We start from the raw sequence: 22,296 nt of genomic DNA, 5'->3' as shown, positions 1-22,296 counted from the left end.
TGTCTGGGAATGGGGAAACACCCCATATCAACAGGGTGCCTGAATGAAACGCAATTGTATACCTAACCCTCAACTGTACCCCACATCTTCACAATAAAAAAAAAGAAATAGAGCATGAAGAGTAGGCTGCAGACGATGGGATCTGCAACCTCCAGGGAGAGAATCAGAGTCTCTTTGCGTTCTCCTTGGTGGAGAATTTCACAGACAAAGCTGCCCCGTCACCATCTTGCCCCGCCCCCTCAACAAACAATTTTAATGGGAATGTTGAGATAAATGTGTCTGAAATAAATATTTTGCTTTGTATTTTGAGGTAAATGTGAATGTATACTTTCATAAAAGCACGAATATATTGCCATAGCTCTGTAAGTATGATTCAACATCAACTAAAGAGTATCTGACATAAATGATGCCTTTATAAAGTTTTTTATGTTCACATTACATGATTCTATCTTTAGAGCAACCCAACCTACAGGTAAGAAGCTTTGATATTAGTTAAGAAACTTGACAAAGTTTACTAATACATTTTCTGTCATGGCTCATATTCTTCTTGATTCTATAGACAGTGAGTGCTTTTTTCACTATCGCTCTCAAAAAAAACTCAGAGTTCATATATTTTTAAGTATTATTATATTAATCTGAAATCTACTCAGTTAATTTCACAAAATGTCATACTATTCAAATCTTTTTTTAACATCCTAAGAAAGACTTTGGAAAAAAACGTGGTTGAATAAAAAGAAGGATCATTTTTTTAAAAATAGGGAAGTATTTGACAATAAGAATAAAAAAGTCAAATACTATAGAGACCCATATACAATTTCTGGAGAAAATCTGAACTAGTTTTATGTTCTATGATGCATATGGGGAAAAAGAAATGTTTTATAGCTAATGCTTTCTACTGATACGTTGTTATGACTTGAATTTTCTAGATCGTATTAATTAGCTTGAACCCAATGTAAGAGGTTTTCATTAAAAAATATTACAAAGGGATTTTCAAAAATTGTAAGTTATAACTGCATAAAAATAGTTGAGTAAGTTCAAAGTATTCAGTGATTGCGCCATGACCACACAACAATAGAAATCAAAAGTGATTAGGCACCTTAAATAGCTTCTAAGTGACAACTCTAGATATGCTTTTCCAAAAGTAATCAAGTTTTCATAAAATTCAAATGAGTAGAACATTTTTTAATCATTAGACTTAGAGGAGCAAAATATACTTCACAACAAGCATATATTGACTAAATTTTTAAAAAAGAAACAAAATGGGTAATTCAGGAAAGTCAAGATCAAAATTTTATGTTTGAGACAATCGAAGTCGACCTTGGTGGCTCAGCCTGTAATCCCGTGCTTTGGGAGGCTGAAGTGAGTGGATTGCCTGAGCCCATGGGTTCGAGACCAGACTGGGTAACTTGGCGAGACCTCATCTCTACAATAAATCAAAATTAGCCGGGCGTGGTAGCACGCGCCTGTAGTTCCGGCTACTTGGAAGTCTGAGGCAGAAGCATCGCTGGAGCCCAGCAGGTCAAGGCTGTAGTGGCCGGGAGTGGCCACTACACTCCAGTCTGGGCAACAGAGTGAGACTCCAACTCAAAAAAAAAAAAAAAGACAACTGATATTTCCCAAAAATCAGTTGAAATTAATTTGCATCTGGTATCTACTGTGTGCAAGAGCATAAAATTAACATTTATGCTATCTTTAAGATGTGTTGCACAATGCTAGAAACTGCATTATTAGTATTAGCATTCACATTATTATATATTAATTCTGATAACTCTTGGAAGTAGGTGATATTATATTGATCATAAATGTGTCTAAAAATCTGAGACTCAGAGAGGGAGGAAGTAAAATTTTGTCATGTTTTCTGCTTTTCAGACACTCTGTGCAGCAGGTATTTTAATTTCTAGTTTACACGTGGTGAATCTGAAACCCAGAGAGATTATGAAACCTGGAAAAGGTCAAACACATGGCAAACAGTTTGAATACAACTTTAAAATTAAAACTAGAATTAATTTATCTACCAGTAGTTCTCCAACTTCAGCATGTATCTAGTAAAAACAGATATTGTTAAAACAGAGGTGGTTGAACTCTCTCCTCATGGTTTTTTACTGAGTAAGACCATGGTAAGGCCCAAGAGTTTGCATTTCTAAATATTTCTTAGGTGATGCTGCTGCCTTTATTCCAGGGAATACAGTTTAAGGACTACTTTGGGAAAGTGGACGAAGAAGACAAAGGAGTCAAGAAGAATTTAAACTGAAAAAAAGGAACTGAAAGAAAAAAAAGTATATTGTCAGAAACACAATGGCCAACTACACGATGAAAGTGACAGGCAAAGGGAAATCATAGATGGAATTTTTAGATTTTGCTATAGGCATAACTGGAGTTGAAAGAAAATAAGGCTCTATAATTCTTTTAACTTTATCAGAAACAGAAAAATGCATTCAGAGTGCAGTTATTTTATATAATTTTTAAATTACTCTTTATTTTGCATTATGCATATTATTTTTAGCAATAGAAATTGATATTATTGAACTCCTTAAGAAAACCTTTTTCTGCTTTTTAAAATAATTTTTATTTCTTTTTGTTGTTGTTTTTAACTAACCTCATTTTAAATGACAGAGATCTTTTTTCCCTCTTAATGATAAGAAGGATCAAGTAAATTGAACTTGAGATGTTTAATTAAGTTAGTTCACAGTCAAATGAACTTGATGAGTGGCAGGTTAGTGTGGTGCAGTCCAAAAGGAACAATAGCAAATAGAATAAACCTGTGGACATAAGATTAAGATTTTTTTTTCAAGGTCAAGCCACATAACTCATTTGGAAAAGAACTAACAAGAGGCAGACAAAGAATCAATATTAAAACTGTATGCTAGACAGAGAAGAATACAAAAATGCCTGTGAAACCTAGCTAAGTTCTATTTCTAACTGATGCTGGGTACACATCGTGGCATAAGAATATTTTACAAATAAGCACACATCTGTATTTCATTAAGTTTTGTAAATACATCAAATTATAGATGGAAACAATTAAAGTCTCAGTGTGGGAACTGATGTGCATAATTGTTCCATATCAAGAGTACTAGTAAGTGGGTTACTTGATTAAATCAGTGAAGTATATAAACTATTAGTTGGAGACAAGAATATTTTTAAAAAATAATAAAAGGGACTTCCGGGAAGATGGCGGCAGAGCTAGTAGGACTATGTGAATCTCTGTCTGAGTGAGCGAGTGTATATAAAATTTTGCATATGTCTATGAGTAAGTGAGTATATGAGTGGCTGACTGAATGGGTACTCAGGAGCAAGTGGTCAGGGCTTTCTTGGTTAAGCAGCTGGTGTCACATCTGCTTTGCTTGGACCCTAGTGCTGCCCGGGGTACAGAAGCCAAGTGCCATTTTCTTAAAATCAGCAAAGCCCTTCCCTGGACTAAGCTGCCAGGAGTGCCTACTGGCTCCAGACTCCACTTCACCACTGCAGTGCCTGAACAATCACTGAGAGCAAGAGCTGTGGAGGGAGCACAGCAAGGGAGTCCAGAGGCAGAACTGCAATGGAGAATAAGATACAGACACCCTGCCACCATGTTGAAACTGGTCAGGGAAGTGTTCCATTTTGCTAACCATGGACCAACAGACCTGATATCTGTGACAGTGGACTGACTACTCAGGGTTTAATCATGACCTAGAAGGAATATCTAAAAAGCACAAACTCAGAGGGAAAGTATGAATTCTGAGTCTTGGGTGCACCATGTCCTTCCCTGATTCAGCTGGGACAAAATATGTGACCAGAAAAGAATGAGGAAGACCCTCCCAAAGAGATCAGCAGTGAATCCAGGGCTGACTCAACTCTCTTCTCCATTGCAATCCTCTGAACCTCAGATACACATGGCTGAGACACAACTGAGAGGGAGGCACCCAGGTGGACCCTGGATGTCATCAATGAGAGGAAGACTCTACTCCAGGATAAGTCTGGCAGGGGTGGTCCCCATCATCACCTGGGGAAGAGACAATCCTGCACCTCCCCACCAGAGGGAATCCTCCAGACCACATTAGATTAGGAAGGGAGGATTGAAGCCCTATCCACACCATCTCCTTCTCCTCCTCCTCCAGGCTGGACACTGGAGAGATTGTGGATAAGGCCACAGCTCCACAGGAGGCCGCAAAGGGCAGCTGTAAGCAGCTAGGAGGAACAATTACAGGAACTACCACAAGAAGGCAGGCTATTTTTTGTTTTTTATGATTGTTTCTTTGTTTTTTTAAATCATTCTTCTTTCTTTGTGCTCAATGTATTTGTGAGGGTTCAATCTGGATTCCTCCCAATAACTATTATTCTTCTTTTTTTTTTCTTTTCTTTTTTTTCTTTTTTTTTTGAGTTGGAGTCTCACTTTGTTGCCCAGACTGGAGTGCAGTAGCCACTCCCGGCCATTGCAGCCTCAATCTGCTGGGCTCTGGCGATCCTTTTGTCTCAGCCTTCCAAGTAGCTGGAACTACAGGCACACACTACCACACCTGTCTAATTTTTTTTGATTCATTGTAGAGATGAGGTCTCACCAAGTTACCCAGGCAGGTCTCGAACCTGTGGGCTCAGGCAAACCACTAACCTCAGCTCTTTTTTTTTCTTTTTTCCTTTCATCTTTTGTTTTCTGTTTGTATGTGTATGTTAATAATTGAGTGTTTATCTTTCATTTTGGGTGATTTTTTTATTTGTTCTTTTCTTCTTTTAATTTAATATGTGCATGAATGTATGTATGAGGGCTCAATTTGAATTCCTTTATTTATTTCTTATCTTTTCTTTTTTCTATTTTGCATGGGGTGTGTGTGTGTGTGTTCAGTTTTCCTATTTATTTTTCTTTTTTGTTTACTTTGCTTTTTTCTCAGCTTGTTTTGGTTTGTGTGTGTGTGTGTGTGTGTGTGTGTGTGTGTGTGTGTGTGTGTACTTCTGTTTTTCTGTGTGTGTTGCTTAATTCTGGTCTTTCTTATTTCATTCTACTTTTCTCTGTTCTCCTCATTGCTCTTACTGTATCTTGTACTCAGGGAGCCTACAAATGTACCCGTAGCATTGTCATATATAGTGGTGGTAGCTAGTGGGTCTCTGGGAACCCATACCACAATAATTGTGATTTGCAAGAAGCTTCTGAATCCTAGCTCCCCATCTTCAACTTTATTTGACTCTCAAAACTACAAGAGATATCAAGGCTTCCCACCTATAATCCTGTTTCAAAATAGAGCAAATTCAGAGTACTAATCAGGGAAGTATAGAGGGCTGTCAAATATCAAGTGAAAAACTTCTCTTCCTGCCAATGAATAACAGAACTAAAGAGAAAAGAAAAAGATCTGTCACAAATAAGAAAAATATCAGTGGAAGAACACAGGTAATTTCCAGTGTATTAAAGAGAAAACACTGAGAAATCAGACCTCAGAGCCCAAACAATGGAAGTCATCATGGACTGACCCCAGAATACAACAGAGATTAGGGAATGGATGCAAAATTGAATAAGGCTCAAGAAAGACTAGATGCAACTCAGAAAGAACTTGTAACAGATTTTGATCATAAAAATGTCATCCAGGAAATAAATAACAAGATGACAAGCACAGATAGCAGAATTAAACAAGCAGAAGAAAGAAGAACAAAACATGGAATTAATCCGATCTGTAAAAAACATAAAAAGAAAACCCAGAAAGAGCAAAACTTCCAGGAGATATGTGATTATATCAAGAGGGTGAACCTATGCCTGATTGGTATACCAGAAGAAGAAAAGTAAATGGAGACCACCTTGGAGCAAGTATTCCAGAAGATTATCCAAGAAAACTATCCCCATCTCACCAGAGATATTAACATCCAAACACAAGAGATACAGAGAACCCCTGCAAGACATCAAATGAGAAGACCAACCTCTAGACACACAGTAATTTGCCAGCACAAAGTAGGAACAAAAAAATGTCCTAAAGACAGCAAGAGAGAAAGGCTAAAATACCAAACAGGGAAAACCAATCAGAATAGCAGCAGACCTATCAGCAGAAAGCTTACAAGCTAGATAGGATTGGAATCCAATATTCAAAGTCCTCAAAGATAAATAATTTCAGTCAAGAATTTAACTATCCAATCTCAGCTCCATTAGCAACGAAGAATTAAAATCCTGCACAGATATCCAATCCCTAAGAGATTATGCAACTTCCAGACCTGCTATTCAGGAGAAGTTTAAAAAGATATTAAGCACAGAAGAAAAAAAATAATGGCCATGCACTTCCCAATAGAACTGGAGAACACAGAATCAACAGAGAATACATCACAATTTGCAAACTTGAAAACACACATAAACATCAACCCAAAAGTTGAAACAAAACAAAACAAAACAAACAAACTATATATATATATATGAACCTCATGATGGGGATAAACAAACACATTTCAATAATCAAACAGAGCATGAATGGACTAAATGCACCACTGAAAAGACATAGAATGGCAAACTGGATAAGAAACCATGAGTCACTAATTTTCTGCACCCGAGAAACTCATCTCATAATGAGGGACGCACACAGACTCAAAGTTAGTTGATGGAAAATGAATTTCCAGGTAAATGGCTCACAAAACAAGGTAAGAGTCATGATCTTAGTAGCAGACAAGACAATCTTTAAACTATCAAAGTGAAAAAAGATAAAAAGGACACTGTTTATATGTTAATAAACTGTTTATATGTTAATAAACAGTTCAATCCATCAACAAGAAATATCCATTCTAAACATATATGCACCCCACACAGGAACACCAGAGATTATAAAGCAGTTGCTAAGTAAACTAAAAAAAGATGTTGACTCTAACACTGGGGACTTCAATACTCTGCTAACTACCCTAGATAGATGATTGAGGCAAAAATATTGACAAAGTGATCTGGAGCCTCAACTTGACACGTGACCAATGGACTTAATAGATACCTTCAGAAAACTTCACTCAACAACCACAGAATAAACATTCTCATCACTACATGGAACATACACTAAGATGGATCATATCATCGACCATAAATCAAAAATAAACAACTGTCATAAGATTTAAACATTGCCATACACCTTCTCAGACCACAGTGGAATAAAAATAAATATCAACACTCACAAAATTCCCCCAAATCCCCAAAAGACTTGGGCACTTAACAGCATGATGCTGAATGACTACTGGGTTAACAGAGAAATCAAAACAGAAATTAAAGGATTTTCCAGAAGCAAATGAAAACATAGAAGCATCTTACCAAGACCTCTGGGATGCCATGACATCATTTCTAAGAGGAGAAATTATATCTGTATGCAACAAAAAAATGGAAAGATCGCAAATTAACAGCCTAACAAATCACCTAAGGTAGCTTGAAAGGCAAGACCACCAAAACCTTAACTTTAGCAGACAAATCCGGATCACCAAAGGAAAAGCCCAAATACAGGGCACAGAAGACAAAAATGTTATAAAAAAAAAAATCAACAAAGCAAAAAGCTCGTTCTTTGAAAGGATAAACAAGATTGATGGACCCCTAGCCAGACTGATCAAGTAAAAGAGAGAGAAAGCCCAAATAAATACAATCAGAAATGCAAAAGATCTAATCACAACTGAAAACAAAGAAATACAAAAGATTATCAGATACTACTATGTACACCAGTAAGGAAACAAACTTGATAGCCTAAATGAAATGGAGTACTTTCTGAAATCATACAACCTCCAAAAGTTGAAACAAGAAGATATTGAGACACTAAATAGACTAGTAACAGCCCAGGAAAAATTGACTCCAACATAAGACTACTTACTAAAAAAAAAAAAACAAAAAAAAAAAAACAAAAAAGCCCTGGACCGGATGGGTTTCCAGCAGAATTCTATAAAACATACAAGGTGGAGTGGATGCCAATTCTATTGAAAGTAGTCCAGACAATTGAGAAAGTTGGAATTCTCCCCATGTCATTTTATGAAGCTAAATAAAATGCTATCCCAACCAGGTAAAGATACAACTAAAAGAACTACAGGCCAATAGCCACAATGAACATATTTGCAAAAATACTCAGCAAATAGAATCCAACAAAATATCTCAAAAATCATCCACCATGACCAAATAGGCTTCATCCCCTGGATACAGTGCTGGTTCAACATCCCTAAGACCATAAATGTAATTGAATGCATCAATGGATGTAAAAACAAGAACCACATGATTATATCATTAAATGCAAAAAAAAAAAAAAAAAAATCTTTGTTAAAATCCAGCATCCCAGCCTGGTGGCTCAGCCTCTTATACCGTGCTTTGGGAGGCTGAAGTGAGTGGATTGCCTGAGCCTGTGGGTTCGAGAACCACCCAAGCAACTTGGCAAGACATCGTCTCTACATTAAATAAAAAATTAGCCGGGCATGGTAGCATGTGCCTGTAGTTCCAGCTACTTGGAAGGCTGAGGCGGAAAGACCACCGGAGCCCAGCAGGTCGAGGCTGCGGTGGCCGGGAGCGGCCACAGCACTCCAGTCTGAGGGACAGAGTGAGACTCCAACTCAAAAAAAAAAAAAATCCAGCATCCCGTCTTGATAAAAACCCTTGAACACCTAGGCATAGAGGGAACATACGTCAAAATAGTAAGAGCCAACTGCAATAAACACACAGCCAGCATATTGCTAAATGGATAGAAACTGGAAACATTTTCCCTGAAAACTGGAACAAGGCTGCTCACTCTCATTCTTCCTGTTCAACAGTGTGTTAGAAGTGCTAGCAATAGATATTAGATAAGAGAAGGATACCAGGGGTATCCATATAGGAAAGGAAGTTGTTATTCCTCTTTGCTGATGTTATGATCCTATGCCTTGAAAATACAAGAGAATCTGTCAAAAACCTCCTTGCACTGATAAAGGACTTTGCCAAAGTCTCAGGGTACAAAATAAATGTGCAAAAGACAATTGCATTCTTATACACTAACAACAAACAGACAGATGACCAAATAAAAAGCAGAATTCCATTCATGATAGTCACACACACATAAAAGAAATACCTCAACATCTTTCTAACCAGAGAAGTGAACAACCTTTACAATTAAAACTACAAAACACTGCTCAACAAAATCCAAGAAGACACAAGCAAATGGAAAAATATTCCATGTTCATGAATAGGAAGAACCAATATTGCTAAGATGTGCATCTTACCAAAGACAATCTACAGATTCAATGCATTACCCATTAAATTATCAACATCATTCTTCTCAGACCTGGAAATGACAATAAAGAAATTCATGTGGAAATATACATGACCACAAATAATCAAAACAATCCTTAGTAAAAGAATCAAAGCAGGAGGTATCAAGCTTCCAGACTTTAAACTTTACTGTAAGGCTACAAGAATCAAAACAACCTGGTATTTGTGAAAGAACAGGAACATGGACCAATGGAACAGGATAGATATTACAGAAGAAAAACCTCAATTCCTTAAACAACTCATCTTCGACAAAGACTCCACCAACAACCACTGAGGAGAGGAGAATCTATTTAGTAAATGGCTCAGGGAAAACTGATTGATCATGTAGAAGATTAAAACAGAACCCCTATGTATGTATCACCATACACAAAAGTCAACTCTAAATGAATCAAAGACCTAAACATAAAACCTCAAACTATTGTAATCTTATAGGCCAGGCAATAGTTCAAGCCTGTATTCCCAGCAATTTGGGAGGAGAGGTGAGAGGATTGCCTGAACTCAGAGGTTCAAGACCAACCTGGGCAACTTGGTGAGATGTCATGTCTACAATAAAAAAAAAGACATGGTAGTGCACACCTGTATTTCCAGCTACTTGGAAGGCTGAGATGGAAGGAATGCCTGAGCCCCACAGGTCGAGGATGCGGTAGCCATGACCATGCCACTACACTCCAGTCTGGGTGACAGAGTGAGAATCCAGCTTAAAAAAGAAAACTTAGAAAATGCAGAAATTGGAGTAGGCAACCAATTTCCTATCAAAATCCCCATGTGTCCATGCCATAAGAGAAAAGATAGACAAGTGGGATTTCATTAAAATGAAAAGATTTTGAAAAGCAAAAGAAATCATCAAAAGAGCAGGGAGGCATCCCACAGAATGGGAAAAAATATTTGTCAACTATATATCTGACAAAGACCTAACATCCAGGATCTACATGGACCTCAAATGTGCCAAAAAGGAAAAAATGAATTGCCCCATTAAAAAGTGGACAAAAGACATGAATAGACACTTCTCAAAAGAAGATACACAAGCAGCCAACAGACATTTGAAAAAGTGCTCAGCGTCACAAATCATCAGACAAATGCAAATCGAAACCATATTGAGATACCACCTAACTCTAGTTAGAATGGCCATCATTAATAAAACAAACAACAACAGATGCTGACAAGGATGTAGAGAAAGGGGAACGCTTCTATACTGCAGGTGGTAATACAAAATAGTTCAACCTATACAGAAAACAGTGTGATAATTCTTAAAAGATCTAGAAATTGACCTTCCATATGACCCAGCAATGCTACAATGGGGAATATGCCCAAATGAACTCAAAACATTCTAAAAAAAAGATACCTCCACATGGATGTTTATTGCAGCACAATTCACAATAGCAAAAATATGAAGCCAACTGTGCTGCCCATCAAAATTGGACTGAGTGAAAAAAAATGTGGTACATATACAAAACGAAATGTTAAACAGCCATAAAGAAGGACAAACATATGGGCTTCACAGAAACTTGGATGGATTTAGAGTCAGTAATGCTCAATGATCTATCACAGAAACAAAGAATAGAGTACTGCATATTCTCATGCATAAGTGAACCCTGAACATTTACCAAAATGCCCTTTATAAAGGATTGACTGGCTGTAGTGGGATACTGCAGGGGTTGGTGGGAGAACATAACATCCATAAGTGTACCTGATCTCAAATTAGGCAAAGTGGTGGCCAAAAGGAGGCCAAAACGTTACCTATATGATGTTCACTTGTATACCTAATCTTGAATTGTAACCCACATCATTAAAATAAAATACGTTTTAAAGTATAATAGTAGCAGGATCTGGTACAGGAGATCTTAACCATTTTTTGATCCATGGCAATCTGGTAAAGCATATGAACTCATCAGACAAATGTTTTTAATAGATAAAACAAACTAAATAGGATTTCAATAAATACATTGAATTGCTTATCGAATAGTAAGAACTAAATGTATTATATAGTTCAGTAATTTATTAATGCAGCAACAAAATAAGATATATATGAGAAAATTAAAATTATTTTCTAACATTTTACTGTGAAGGTAGTTGCTACTTAGTTTGAATAAGGCCATTAACCTGTGAAACAATACACTTTATATTGGACATCTGATTGATTTTAATTTTTAATTTTTATTTTTACTTTGGTGTTTACAGAGCATAAAATATCTATTTGCACAGATGTATCATTGAACATGAAATTAAACCTTTTATAGCTCCCTCTAAATTGCAAGGATTGGTTTTTCACAATGAACATCAGAATTATCCAAGATTTTCTAAGTTAAACTACAATTGTAGTAAGTTCTTGCTTTGTAGCATCAATGAGTTCATCTGTGACTAGTCCAACATATTTTATGCAGTTTATGTCAGAAGAAAAGATTGTGAATCCATGTTTCATCTTTAATTCTGTCACTGTGGACATACCTTTTGAAAATGTTCTGATGTGCTCTTGGGTCTTTGCAGACTTCCTTTTTCAAATGAACTGACAGAGAATTATATATCTACCTTCAAATATGTTAAAGCATTCTCCTCAGCATTTGAAGTTTTTAAGCATGCCGGACTCCACATTTTTATTCTTCTTTGGTAGTTTAACCAAGAAAGCTTAGAATTTTTCAGGAATGTATATTTGGTGACTCCAGGATTTTAAAAGATTTATCTCATTTAAATGATGAAAAATATCTGTCAGATGAATCAACCAATAGTTTAAATTCTTTATTCCAAAGTGATCCAAAAGTGATTTTTTCCCAAAAAAGTGAAACTTTTCAGTGTAGTTTGAACCAGAACTGAAAGACTTGTCCTGAAAGTCATTGAACTTCTATATGGTAGAATAGAATAGAATATTCTACTTCAGATTTTGAAAAACTAAAATAAAATGAGGTAATTCAGAGATCTGCATCTTATTTTACTGATAACATTTATGGCTTTTGAAGAAATTTTTCTCAGGTCTGTTGCAAAAGTGTTTGTTGCCAGTGCATGTCTCTGTAAAAAGCAGTGTGTGACAATGACATAAGGAGATTTTTTTCACTAAAGTAGCAAAAGCAGATGCATTACCAGTCATTGTAAAAACTCCATCTGTGCAAAAAGTATGAAAGTTTTTACCATTTCTAAATATCAACAGTCTTTTCAAGCTCCAAAAGTAACTCACAAAATATGATTTATTTTTCTGAAGGTGTCAGTAGGCACTTCACTACAAAAATAAGCTTCTGGATACAATAAGGAATATTTACAGTTTTATCTAGTTACATAGTGAATGAGAATGTTGAAGATACCAATTCCTGGATAACCTGCTTCAAAAACACATCACAGTATTTAAGTAAGGTACACTTTTATTCTTTTTCTCCTTTCTGTCCACAATCTGTGTCTTCCAATGACCATGACTGTGTTAAAGCATTTGCAATACTGGGTGACTCCAATTAGTGAGCAATCTCATGTCAGGTCTAACAACTACTATAATCTTAAAGTAATAATGATCATAAATAATATTTTAAACTGAAACATGACAGGAAATATATAGATTATTTTTATTGATGGCAAATCACAGTTACTGCCAACAAAACTGATATGTTACCTACATTCATAAAGACAAAAGAAATTATGTAATACAAAAAAATCATTTCATAAGCCTCTTGGGTGTCTGTGGATTCCAGCTCAAGAAGCACTAATAAAGGAGGTTATCCATAAACAACTATTATTCATAATTATGACTCTTTACAGATAAAATATCTTTTTGATTTTTCTAGAGGTGAGTTATTCACTTTGCATTTATTCACATGATTTTTCAACTTTCTTAGTGAATAAAAGCTTGAAGCAAAGTGGCTTCATATTCTCTATTTTATTACTTTTGTTTTGTCACAATATCTCTCTTTAATTTTATTTTAAGATAGTTGAAAATGGAGGGGGTGGTTAAGATCCCTTCACATATTCTGATTTCCATATTAATAAAATACATTTTCAATTAAAGGAATCAGTAACCTCATAAGACAACTAAGAAATAGATAAATTAGAGAAACCCCTGCTCTTCTTCTTCCCCTAAGTGGCCTGAGGTGACTTGCCAGGATGGTCTACTACTCGCTCCACCAGTAGAACCCTACGAAGTCATGCAAGTTCTGAGACTCCAACCTTTGTGTTCACTTCAAGAATACCTGAGAAACTGAGCAGGCTATCAAGGGCATGCACATATGAAAAGTCACCAAGTACCTGAAAAATGTCACCTTACAGAAACAGTGTGTGCCATTCCGCCGTTACAATGGTGGAGTTGGGAGGTATGCCCAGGCCAAACAGTGAGGCTGGACACAGGGTCGGTGGCCCCAAAAGAGTGCTGAATTCTTGCTGCATATGCTTAAAAATGTAGAGAGTAATGCTGAGCTTACAGGCTTAGATGTCGATTCCCTGGTCATTGAGCACATCCAGGTGAACAAATCTCATGGTCGGATCAACACTTACATGACCTCCCCCTGCCACATTGAGATGATCCTCACTGAAAAGGAGTAAATTGTTCCTAAGCCAGAGGAGGAGGATGCACAGAATAAAAAGATATCCCAGAAGAAACTGAAGAAACAAAAATTTATGACATGGGAATAAATTCAGCATGAAATAAATGCAGATAAAAGTGGGAAAAAAAGAAATGGATAAATTAGATAAATCATAAACTTTGTTTCACAAAAGCAGGACATAGAAGACAAAAATAATATAGAAAAAAATCAGCAAGACAAAAAGCTGGTTCTTTCAAAGGATAAATAAAATTAATAGATCACTAGACACTTTGACTAAGAAAAAGACAAAAAAGAGAAAACCAAAATAAATATAATTAGAAATGCAAAAGGTGAAGTCACAACTGATCCTGAAGAAATTTAAAAGACTATCAGAGATTAATATGCACACGTGTATGGAAATTATCTCGAAAACCTGAAAGAAATAGAGGACTTTCTAAAATCATACATCCTTCCAAAATTGAAACAAGAAGCAATGGAAACCCTAAACAGGCCAATAACAATCCGGGAAATTGACTTCCTCATAAGACATCTGACAAAAAAACAGCCTTCGACTAAATGCCTTTCCAGCTGAATTCTACAAAACATACAAGGAGGAACTGATATCTTTCTTATCGGAGGTATTCCAGAAAATTAAGAAAGATGGAACTCTGCCCAAATCATTTTATGAAACTGACATTACATGGATACCCCAAACTGGTAAAGACCAACAAACCAAAAAAAAAAAAAATTATAGGACAGTCTCTTTGATTAACAAAGCTACAATTCGTTTTCTATTTTTTTAGTGAGAAAGCAGGATTTATTGAGAGGACAGAAAAGCTCCCACTATGGGAGGGGACACAAGGGGGTTGCCTACTACAAAAATTCTTAATAAGATTCTAGCAAATCACATCCAACAATATATCTCAATAATCATCCAGGTCTGAGAAGAATAACATTGGTAATTTGATGGGTATTGCATTGAATCTGTAGATTGCCATATGTAGGATGGGCATCTTGGCAGCATTTATTTGTGTCCTCTGACTTCTTTGAGCAGTGTTTTGTAGTCCTCATTGTCAAGGTCTTTCACTTGTCTAATTCAGAAGATGCTAAGGTATTTCATTTGCATGTGTGCGTGTGCGTGCGTGTGTGTGTGTGTGTGTGTACGTGTGTTTCTATTGTGAATAGGAGTGTGCTTTTTGTTTGGCTCTCTGTCTCCTTGTTGTTGGTGTATAAAAATGCAACTGTCTTTAGCATGTTGGTTTTGTACCCTGAGACTTTGCCAAAGTCATTTATTAGTACAAGAAGGTTTTTCACAAACTACCTTGGGGTTTTAAGGTGTAGATCCTCTATTTCACATCAGAAGTAGACTAGATAAAGAAAATGTGGTACATATAAATGATGGAATATTATGCAGCCATAAAGAAGGACATAATCATGGACTTTCTCTGCAAATTGGATAGAATTAGAGACAATCATTTTTAGCAATCTCTCACAGGAACAAAAAAAAACAAAAAACAAAACACATGTTCTCAGTCATAAATGGAACCTAAACATTGCTCACAACAGTATGAGGAAGAGATTGGCAGTCAGGAGACACTGCCAGGGGAGGGAGGAAGGTGGGACACATAACAACACAATGGATACCTGATACTTAATCAGGGAAAGAGAGGACTAGTTGGAGGCCTAAACATTACCTGCACATAGATTATTTATGTACCTAATCCTGGCTTGTAATCCACATCTTTAAAATAAAATAAAAATAAAAATAAAAAGAGTCATCCACCATGACCAAGTAGGCTTCATTCTCAGGATGCAGTACTGGTTCAACATGTGAAAAACCATAAACATAATCCCCATACACTAACAGATGTAAAAACAAAAGTTAGATGATTACATCATTAGACAAAATCCAGCATTCCTTCTAGATAAAAACCCTTGAACAGCTAGCCATAGAAGGAACATTTCTCAAAACAGTAAGAGGCATTCATGACAGAACCACAGACAGCAAATTTCTCAATGGACAGAAGTTGAAACCATTTCCTCCAAAACTGGAAACAAGACAAGGCTGCCCACTCTCAACCCTCCTGTTCAACATAGTGATGGAATTCCTTGCCAGAGAAATCAGACAAGAGAAGGAAATTAAGGATATCTAAATAGGAAAAGAGGTAGTTAAGCTATCCCTCTTTGTGGATGACATAATCCTAAACCTTGAAAACCCAAGAAAGTCTGTCAGAAACCTCCTTGTTTTGGTAAATGACGTTGGGAAAGTCTTGGGGAACAAAATTAATGTGCAAAAACAGTAACATTTCTATGTACCAGTAACAGACAGAGAACCACATAAAAGGCACAATCTAATTTAAAATAGCCACACAAAAACGTGAAATACCTTGACATTTACCTAACCAGAGAAGTGAAAGATCTTTACAATGAGAAATGTAAAACACAGAAAGAAATCAAAGATGACACAAACAAATGAAAAAACATCCTTTGTTCATGGATTGGAAGAATCAAATATTGTCAAGATGTCCGTCCTACCCAAAGCAATCTATAGATTCAATGTAATACCCATCAAATTGCCAAAATCATTCTTTTCATACCTGTAAATGACAATACAGAAATTCATATGGAAATAAAAAATAGCAGTAATAGCTAAAAAAATCTTCAGCAAAAGGACAAAGTGGGAGGTATCACACTTTCAGACTTTAAACTCTATATAAGGATATAGTAATCAAAACATCCTGATATTGGTACAAGAACAGGCATAGAGATCAGTGGAACAGGACAGAGATTCCAGAAGTAAAAACTCAATCTTTTACCCAACTCATCTTTGGCAAAGCCATCAATAACAACCACTGGGGAGAGGAGACCTTATGTAGCGAGTGGTGCTGGGAAAACTGGCTAACTACATGCAAAAGAATAAAACAGGACCACTACTATTGTCATTAACAAAAATCACTTCAAATGGATCAATAACCTAAACATAAAATCTCAAAATATAAGAATTCTAGAAGGAAAAACAAAACAAAACAAAACACTGGAAACACTCTTATGCATTTTGGAGTAGGTAACAAAATCTTGACTAATCCCCAAAAATGTATACCATAAAATCTAAAATATACAAGTTGAACCTCTCTCATGAAACTGAAAAGCTTTTGCACAGCAAAAGAAACCCTTAAGTGAACAAGAAGACAAACCACAGAATGGGAAAAAAAATTGCCAAATGTGTCTCTGACAAAGGCCTAATATCCAGGATCTACAGAAAATACAATGAGCTAAACGGGAAAACAAACAAACAAACAAACAAAAAATTTTAAAAATTGGCAGAGGAAAAGAATAGACACTTCTCAAAAAAAGATATTTGAGCAGCCAACAGATACATGAAAAAATGCTCTGCCTCACTAATCATTAGAGGAATACAAATCAAAATAATATTGAGATACCACCTAACGTCAATAAGGATGGCCGTCATGAATAAAGCAAAAAGCAACAGATGCTGGGGTAGGGTGTAGAGAAAAGGGGATACTTCTACACTGCTACTGAGAGTGCAAACTAGTTCAAGCTCTATGGAAACTAGTGTTTCAATTTCTAAAGGAACTAGAAATTGACCTTCCATGTGATCCAGTTATTCTCCTGGGAATATACCCAGAGGAACAAAAATTGTTCTACAAAAAGACACCTGCACATGCATGTTTACTGTCACACTATTCACAAAACCAAAAACATGGAACCAACCCTACTGTCCATTGAGAGTAGACTGGATAAAAATAATACGATGCATATATACAATGGAATATTATGCATGCATAAAGAAGGAAAAATTCATGGACTTCACAGCAAATTGTATGTAACTGGAGACAATTGTACTTAGTGATCCATCCCAGAAACAAAGATCCAAATACTACATGCTCTCACTCATAAGTGGGACCTAAACATTAATCAGAATAGCACAAGGGAGGGATTGGCAGTTGCAGGACCCTGTCAGAGGAGGTGGGGCATGTGACAACACAAAGAGTACCTGATCCTAAACCAGGAGAAGTGAGGACTGGTTCCAGGCCCAAACTTCACCTGTGTAGATTACTTATGTTATCTGATTCTGACTTGTATCACACATCTTTATGATAAAATAAAATTTAAAATAAGTAAAAATCTAAAAGTGGTAACTGGTTTGGAAGTGCTAAGAAAGAATCACTACCTAAAAGAATCACTACTAAAAAAAATTGATGTACTAAATGAGAATAAGAATGCCAAAAATGGTGGAAAAAATTTAATTCTTGCCATTGTTTCACAATATAATTATATTCTCCTGTTTTAACTATGCTGAATTTTGAGATTATAAAAGTTAATTTAAATATAAGTAGAATGAGCCGGGCTCCGTGGCTCAGCCTGTAATCCCACGCTTTTGGGAGGCTGAGGTGAGTGGATTGCCTGAGCCTGCAGTGTGAGACCCGCCTAGGCAACTTGGTGAGACCTCATCTCTACAGTAAATCAAAAATGAGCCGGGTGTGGTAGCACACGCCTGTAGTTCCAGCTACTTGGAAGGCTGAGGCAGAAGGATCACCGGAGCCCAGCAGGTCGAGGCTGCGGTGGCCGGGAGCGGCCACTGCACGCCAGTCTGGGTGCCAGAGTGAGACTCCAACTCAAAAAAAAAACCAAACCAAAACAAAACAAAACAAAAATATGTAAGTAGAATGTGTTTTGAAATTTGAAAAAGTTGCAGCACTTTAACTTTGGTAAACAAATTTTTGTTTTTATAAAATGAGAATAACAGTAATACCAGTAGGAGATGACCTCATAAAGCTTGTGATAGAAGGGAGTTAAAAGATTAAAATAAAAATAAAAAAATAATCTTTATCAAGTTCAAAACACTTTTGTAAGAGACACTGTTATTTAGTTCATCTATAAAGAACTGAGGGTTCTGACAATTTAACAACATTAAAGCACTTTGTTTTACATTATTGACTGAAGATGTGGGGGCTATTTAAAGCCTTTTAAATATTAGAAAACAAAAGATCAGAATGTTAAAACAGATGTCTAATCATTTTTCATTGGCATTGTTGCAAGACTACCCTTGTTTTATGAAAAGAATGAGCAGAAGTATTGTTGCAGTAGAGACAATCTGTCTGGCAAAGTCTTCCAAGCATCTTCTGCTAAACTTTTACTAACTTACTAAAAACAATTGCATAGTAAGAAGATGTCATCATTGTTTGGCCCTCCAGAAAGTCAACAAGCAAAATGCCTTAGCACTCCCCAAAACTGTTGCCACAATCTTTGCTTTGAACTGGTTCACTTTTGTTGTCATTTCTTGGTAGCCACTGTTTTGATTGCACTTTGTCTTCAGGGTTGTACTGGTAAAGTCTCATTTTATCTCGTTACAAATCTTCAGTAAAATTATTCAGGATTTTGAACTCACCTGTTTAATGTTTCCATTGAAAGTTCTGCTCTTGTTGGCAACTTAACTGGACATAGCAGTTCTGGCATTCATTGGGTGGGAAGTTTGGTCAATTTTGATTTCTTAGTCAGAATTGTGCAAGTTGAACCAATTGAGATGTCTATGGTTTTGGCTAATGTTTCTGATGTATTTGGTCATCTTTGATTAGAGTAGGGAGAATTTAATTTTTCCATTATAAATTGATGTGGATGTTGTGTTTCTGCAAGCTTCATATTCAACATTATATTATCTCTTCTTAAAATAAGTTATCTATTTTAAACTACTAATTTCTTTGGAGGATTGTTCCCATAAATATTTAGTAAAATATTAATTTCACAGATCTTACAACCAAGCTTCACCACAAATTTGATGTTTGTGTTTTCCTCAGTTTAGTATAATTCATGTTGCTCTTAAAGGAACATTTTTTTTCTTAGACCACAGTGAAATAAAAGTGAAATTAATTCCAAGAACTCACAAAACAAAAGCATGGAAGCTAAACTATATGCTCCTGAATAATCTTTGAGTCAACAATAAAATGAAGATGAAAATTTTAAAATTATCTGAAATGAATGGCAACAATAAAACAAGTTATCAAAACCTCTGGGACACAGACAAACCTGTGCTCAGAGGCACTTAAGACCTATATTAATAAGACTGAAAGATCTAATATCAACAAAACATCATATCTTAAAGAATAAGAAAAACATGAAAAAAGCAAACCCAAAGCTAGTAGAAGAAACGAAATAATGAAGATAAGAGCAGAAGTTAATGAAATTAAAATTTAAAAAAATACAAAAGACCAATGAAACAAAAAGTTGGTTCTTGAAAAGATAAACAAATTTATAGACTACTAGCTAGATTAATTATGAAAGGAAAAGATAAGTCTCAAGTTAGTGCAATAAGAAATGAAAATGGAGACATTAAAATTGATACCGTGGAAATTCAAACAAAGGAAAAAATTCGAGATTATTATAAACAACTCTCTGCAATCAAGCTAGACAATCTAGAAGAAAAGAATAAATTATTGGGTAAGTACAATGCCTCAATCTTGAAACAGGAAGAAATAGAAACCGTGAACAGGCCAATAACCAGTCGTGAGGTTGAAACAGTAATTAGAAAACTCACAACAACAATAGTAACCAAAGTCCACTACCTGATGAACTCATAGCTGAATTATACCAGATTTTAAAGAAGAATTCTTACCAATTTTAATGAAGATGTTCTACAAAATTGAAAAAGGGAATTCTCCCTAACTCATTCTGGCAGGCCAGTATCACTCTGATACCAAAGTCAGTAAAAGATACAGCAACAACAAAAAGAAAACTTTGGATTAATATCCTTTGTGAACATAGATGCAAAGATAAAAAAATATTGACAAAATGAATTCAACAGCTCAAAAAAGTAACAATAATACACCACAACCAAGTGGAATGTATCCCAGTGACGGTGAAGTCTTTAAAGTGCTGTATTTTATGAAATGTTTAAAGTGTTTGCAGTGTTTTGGTTAAAACCTAAGTTTGTGTTTGAAATGGAAAACTCCATTTTGTGACTTGTCTACATGTTGTTAACTTGTTATTGAACTTCTGTGTGGCTGATGCAAGAATTTTTAAATTTTGCTCATAAACACCCCTCACAGTCGCGCACCCCACCCAGTGTTCTAAAAGTTTCCCGCTTATCTGAGTATACTATGTGCCCCCTTATCTGAGTATACTGTTTGACCCCTTATCTAAGTGTACTATGTGTCAAATCCCAGAATATGTGTTTCATGTGTTTATCTCTGTAATGACTCAGTTTCCCAACTGCTTTTGCCTATAAAGACTCCCTGCAAATTTCACTTGTCGTTGAGAGTTTGGGAGGCATGAGCCCCCTCTTGACTGCTGGCTTTAATAAGGAACTTATTTATTAGTTTGACCTTTAATTGGGCTGGTTTTCTAATTTCCAGCAATTCACATATAACAACACAAGGGTGGTTCATCTTATGCAAGTCAATAAACATACTTTATATAAACAGAAGAACTCAACACAAAAATAATATGATCATTTTGATCAACTCAGAAAAAGGATTTGATAAAACCCAGCATCCCTTCATGATCAAAATACTGAGCAATACAGGCATAGAAGGAATGCTCCTTAAAATAATAAAGGCTATATATGACAAACCAACACACAATATCATCCTGAATGGAGAACAATTGAATGCATTTTCCCCAAAATTGGAATAAGGGGAAAGGATGCTCACAGTCACCACTCTTATTCAACATTGTACTTGAAGTCTTAGCCAGAGCAATCAAGCAAAAAAGAGAATATAAGGGGTATTCAAATTGGAAAAGAAGCAATAATATTATCTCTGTATGCCAATGATATGATATTATACCTATAGAACCCTAAAGACTGCTCCAAATGTCTCCTGGACTTGATAAATGAATTTTGTAAAGTTTCAGGAAACACAAACAATGTGCACAAACCAGAAGCAGTGCTCTATACCAACAGTAGAAAAACTGAGATTCAAATCCAGAACACAATTTCATTTACAATAGCAGTCATTTTTTCAAACTGTTGTTTTTTTCCTTTTAGGATTCTTCAAACTAGATCCTGTTCAGACTTGTTTTAACATGTTAAGAAAGCATTTATTTTGGTGAAAAAAATTAAAACCCATGCAAAACTTTTTCATAGTACATGTTTTTTTAAATTTTAAAGATGTGGTGTGCAATTCTGTTCATTATGGAGTTACCCTTGCTGATGATGTGTGCTTCCCCCTCCTCTGGGAGTCTTCCACTATTGCCAATCCTTTTCTTATAGTATTATGATAATTGTTCAAGGTCCGCTTATGAGTGAGAACTTGTGGCACTCAGTTCTTAGTTTCTGTGATAGATCACTCTGTATTATAGACTCTAAGTCCATCCAAGTTGCTGTGAAGTTAATAATTTTGTCCTTTTTATGGCTGCATAATATTCCATCTTTTACATGTATCACACTTTTTAAAATCCAGTCCTCTTTCAAAGGGCAGCATGGTTGGTTCCATGTTTTTGCTATAGTGAATAATGCTGCAATAAACTTGCTTGTTCAGGTATCTTTTTCATAGAGTGATTTATGTTTCTCTGGGTATATTCCAAGCAGGAATATTGTGGGGTCGTATGGAAGGTTGATTTTTTAGATTTTTGGGAATTGCCACGCTGTTTTCC

At 35.8% G+C, this 22,296-nt stretch overlaps 1 pseudogene; it reads left to right on the top strand.

Moving 5' to 3' along the window:
- The first annotated feature begins 13,270 nt into the window (after nucleotides 1-13,270).
- Nucleotides 13,271-13,795, top strand: LOC103276592 (annotated as a pseudogene).
- The last annotated feature ends 8,501 nt before the right edge of the window (nucleotides 13,796-22,296 follow it).

The sequence above is a fragment of the Carlito syrichta genome, unplaced genomic scaffold (assembly GCF_000164805.1).
Source record: "Carlito syrichta isolate Samal-C Ts95f unplaced genomic scaffold, Tarsius_syrichta-2.0.1 Scaffold316253, whole genome shotgun sequence".
NCBI classification, from domain to species: domain Eukaryota; kingdom Metazoa; phylum Chordata; class Mammalia; order Primates; family Tarsiidae; genus Carlito; species Carlito syrichta.
Note: the sequence above shows the minus strand (reverse complement) of the source record. Positions and strands in the feature narration are given on the sequence as shown.